Here is a 5,179-nt window from a genome sequence, read left to right on the forward strand (position 1 = left end):
TGTGCTATCTAATTCCATAACATTTCCTTCACCTCTGTAAGAAACCACATACCCATGTAGCAGTCACTCCCCATTCTCCTCTCCCCGCAGCTCCTGGCAACCACTAATCTACTTTCTGTTTTTTATTAATTTGTCTCTTCTAGACATTTCAGAGAAATGGGATCACACAATTTGTGGACTTTTATATCGGGCTTCTTTCACGGAGCACAAAGTTCTCAAGGTTCATCCATGCTGTAGCATCTATCAGGACTTCATTCCTTTTTATGGCTAAATAAAATTCCATTGAATGGATTGACCACACTTAGTTTATCCACTCATTGACTGATGGATATAACCACCTTTGGCTGTTACGACTTTCTTTATAATTTCACAGAATACCACTTAGATGTGTTGTCCTGCAGTGGCGATCTGTCTCATGTGTTTCTCATGATTAAACTGGGGTTAGGGTTTGGGGAGCAGGGCCATGGAGGTAAGTGCCCTTCTCATCACTCATATTGAGGGTGTGTGCCACTAAAATGATTTCTCACTCTTGATATGAACTTTGATCACCTGGCGGAGGTAGAGTCTGTCAGATTTCATCACTGTTAAAGTGCCCTGATTTCAATAGACAGTTGCACCAATTTTCTCTTCACTTTAACCACAAAGTTATAATTCTAATATTAATTTTTGCTGCATAGATATATTAAAGCAGTGGTTCTCAACCTCCTGGCCCTTTAAATACAGTTCCTCATGTTGTGACCCAACCATAAAATTATTTCGTTGCTACTTCATAACTGTAATGTTGCTACTGTTATGAATCGTAATGTAAATATCTGATATGCAGGATGGTCTTAGGCGACCCCTGTGAAAGGGTCGTTCGACTGCCAAAGGGGTCGTGACCCACAGATTGAGAACCGTTGTATTAAAGGGAAGGCTAGTTTTAACTTATTTGATTTGGATTCATACTTCAAGTAAAGACCTTTTTTTTCCCAGATAGAAGACTTTTAATTATATTAAAAATGTCACACTGCAGTGATTTGCAGAGATTTTTAAACAAATCTTTAGTACTCAGTGTTGGTGACAATGTAGAGAAACAGACATTTTTATAGGCTGTCTGGGGCAAGGGTGAATGAAGATGGGGAGGACATTTGGCAGTTTACATCCAAAGCCTTGAAATGTGCCACCCAATTCCATCAATTCTACATTTAGAACTTTATATGAAGAAAATAAATATGTACACAAAGATTTGGCCAAAAACAAACAAACAAAAAACCAACCCAATTTATTATAGAATTATTTGTAGGAACCAAAGTTGAAAATAACCTAAGTGCCCAAAATAGGAAATTAGCTTTAAAATTGACACGACCCCACAATCCATTGCCACACAACTGTTTAAAAGGATGTAAATACACGAAAAGACAAAAAAAGATTATCACAACTTATTAACTAGAAAAAATGATTAAAAACTGTGTGTATACAAAAATTCTGATTTTATAGAACAATCAAATATCTATGTCTTTGCATAGAAAAAATAATGGCTCAATCCCCAGTAAGGGGCATGAAGAAGGCAATGATCAATGATTCTCTCTCATCATTGTTTCCATCTCCCTCTCTCCCTTCCTCTCTGAAATGATATATACATATATATATATATATATACATATACATATACATATATATATATATATATATCAAGAAATATATTTGGTCTTTATCCCTGGCTCCTGGCACAGATCCCTAAACACCCTTGGAATTTCCTGAACGACAGGAGGGCTTTCTGTTTTTCACAGTGAGCTCCTTTAAATCACACCTGGGTTCACACTAATGACATAACTTGGGGTAGAGCACCTGGATACAGAGCCTCAGGAGGGGGCTGGTCACCAGAAAGACCAAGTGGTTGGCACTTGTAGCTCCACTTCAGGAAGGGGGAAAGGGGGGTTGGATATTAAGTTCTATAGCAACTCTTTTGTTGTCAATCCTCACCCAAGGATATTTTCCCATTGATTTTTAGAGAGAGTGAAAGGGAGAGAGGGAGAGGGAGAGAGAGATAAAGAGATAGAGAGAGATCCATGGGAGAGAGAGACATCAATTGGTTGCCTCCCCGTGCACCCTACTGGGGTTCAGGATCAAACCCGAAACCCAGGTACCTGTGTGCCTGGGTTGCGCCCTTGACTGGGAATTGAACCCATGAGCCTTTGGTGCAGGGGCCAATGCTCCAACCAACTGAGCAACATCGGCCAGGGCGCTATAGCAGGTCTTGGAGAACATTGAATGAGCTGGGCTGGTAAACACCTGGAGGTGCTGAGAGGGTGTGCTGTGCCTGGAGAGACGTGAAAGCTCGGGCCCGCCTTCCCCTATACCTGCCCTGTGCCTCTCTTCCATCTGGCTGTTCCCGAGTTGTATCCTTTATAATCAAGTGGTAATAGTAAGTAAACTGTTTCCTGAGTCCTGTGAGCCCTATAGCAACATGAGAAGGGGGTCATGGGAACCCCTGATTTATAGCTTATCGGCCAGAGTACAGGAGGCTTGAACTTGGAATTGGATCTGAAGTGGGGTAGTCTTGTGGGATTGAGCCTTTAACCTGGAAGGGGTAGGGGGTCTGACCATAATTCTAGGTTGTGTCAGATTGAATTGCTGTTGGTGTCCAGAGAATTGGGGAATTGGTTGGTATGAGAACTCCACCCCCCCCCGCCCCACGCACATTTGGTGTCAGAAGTGTTCTGTGGGTAGAAACAGACCTTAGGAAATTCTTCGTGTCTCAATTTCTCATCTTTAAAATGGGAATAAAGCCGAAACCGGTTTGGCTCAGTGGATGGAGCGTCGGCCTGCGGACCGAAAGGTCCCGGGTTCGATTCCGGTCGGGGGCATGTACCTGGGTTGCGGGCACATCCCGAGTGGGGAGTGTGCAGGAGGCAGCTGATCGATGTCTCTCTCTCATCGATGTTTCTGACTTTCTATCTCTCTCCCTTTCTCTCTGTAAAAAATCAATAAAATATATTTTAAAAAAATGGGAATAAAAATACCAACCTTATTGGGTATTTGTCAGGATCAAATAAGTTAATACACACAAAGAATTTATTATAAATATTAAAATAGGTGGAATCCCATGTGTGGTAGGGAGACCTTTTTTTAAAAAAAAAGTAGATAATGTATTTTTTTAATGTATTGTATTGATTTTTACAGAGAAGAAGGGAAAGGGATAGAGACTTAGAAACATCAATGAGAGAGAAACATCAATCAGCTGCCTCCTGCACGCCTCCTACTGGGGATTGAGCCTGCAACCAAGGTACATGCCCTTGACTGGAATTGAACCCAAGACCCTTCAATCCGCAGGCTGACACTCTATCCACTGAGCCAAACTGGTTCGGGTGTAGGGGGGCCTTTTATTAAAATGTTATTGATTTTGAGGAGCTCAGCTCTGCAACATTAATGTGTAGATAAGGATGCTTAACTCCTAAGACCGGGGTTAGCATTCGATCTTCTCCTTGCCATATGTAGTTGAAAGTCATACTTTCTTTGATGTCTAGTTCCCTTTTTATTTTTGGCTGTTTGGAGATACCCATCCCAGTCCTCCCAAGTTAGTCAGGGTCATGTGACTAGCTCTGGCCAATGGAATATGATCAGAAGGGATGGTCACTTCATTTCTGAGGCAGCCAAAAGCCTCTGCCAGGTTCTCCAGCTTATCTTCCCCTTCGTGGAGGAGGCCTGGTGTTGAGAGGGTAGAGTCACCAGACAGAAGCCAGACAGGATCTGGAGGTTCACCTGGACGAGCGCTGTCTTTGCTGGAGCAAGAAAGAAACTCTTGTGATGTTTATCCAATGAGATGTGTTTGTTATCATTATTGTAGCTTGCTCATCACAGCAGCATCACCTGTCCTGACCAATACAACATATCCATGGATGTTTCCAGAAAATAACCAGACGGTTTATTTGGAGGATCCAAGGGCACCACCTCTCACATCTTTGTCCCCTTATCTTTTCTTTTTTTAAATATATTTTATTGATTTTTTACAGAGAGGAAGGGAGAGGGATAGAGAGTTAGAAAGATCGATGAGAGAGAAACATCGATCAGCTGCCTCCTGCACACTCCCTATTGGGGATGTGCCTGCAACCAAGGTACATGCCCTTGACCGGAATTGAACCTGGGACCCTTGGATCCACAGGCCGACACTCTATCCACTGAGCCAAACTGGTCAGGGCCCCTTATCTTTTCTAACAAGCTTCGCTACAGCTGCTGGAAGAAACCACAGAAATACCCTCTGCAAACTGTATCGACACCATCAGTCCTTATGACCTCTGGGCAGGGAGATATGGCGCTCATTTTTTAAAATATATTTCTGTTAATTTCAGAGAGGAAAGGAGCGGGAGAGAGAGATGGAAATATCAATGATGAGAGAGAATCATTGATCGGCTGCCTCCTGCATGCCCCACACTGGGGATCGAGTCCATAACCTGGGCATGTGTTTGTGGCCAGAATCAAACCTGGGACCCTTCAGTCCACAGGCTGACACTCTATCCACTGAGCCAAACCATCTAGGGCAAGTGCTATTTTTTTAATAAGAAAAGAAAACGGGACACGCTTCCTGTGGGGAGCACACCCGCGCTTTTCCCTTCCACCTCTTCTCCCCCCCGGGAGCGGCACCTTTGCCTTCTCTCTCCTAAGCTCCTAGGGCCCTTCTTTGGCTTCTGTGACTTGTTTTCTGAGCCTGCGCAGCCCAGCTGGCTCATTCTACTACCTCTGCAACTTTCTAAATAAACTTTCTCTTGTAATTTGAAACAAAACAAAAAAGAAAAGAAAAGAAGGAAGGAAGGAAGGAAGGAAGGAAGGAGGGAAGGAGGGAAGGAAGGAAGGAAGGAAGGAAGGAAGGGAAGGGAGGAAGGAAGGAAGGTAGAGTAAATGGCTTGTGAAATGTTTCTGGCCTACCAGGCCATGACTGATGTGCCCCGGTTTGGACAGAGCCGAGAGCCTGCACATGTTGGATCCCATCATGTTTGCTTGTTTTTATGTGGTGGCAGCCCCTAGGGGGGTCCCTAAAATCCAAGACCCTTCTTATTCATGTCCTTGTGTAACTCCCTTCCCTTTAGTGTGAGTTGGGTTTACGGACTTGCCTCAAATGAATAGCATACGGCGAGGGATGGACCCCACATCCACGAGTAGGTTGTAAAACAGAGTGGCTTCTGTCTTGGGCATCCTCTTTCCC

The 5,179-nt window shown here is 43.7% G+C and overlaps 1 pseudogene; it reads left to right on the plus strand.

Moving 5' to 3' along the window:
* Nucleotides 1–463: 463 nt before the first annotated feature.
* Nucleotides 464–5,179, plus strand: part of LOC102767108 — an 8,226-nt pseudogene continuing 3,510 nt past the window's right edge.

Source organism: Myotis davidii, unplaced genomic scaffold (genome assembly GCF_000327345.1).
Source record: "Myotis davidii unplaced genomic scaffold, ASM32734v1 scaffold639, whole genome shotgun sequence".
NCBI lineage: Eukaryota > Metazoa > Chordata > Mammalia > Chiroptera > Vespertilionidae > Myotis > Myotis davidii.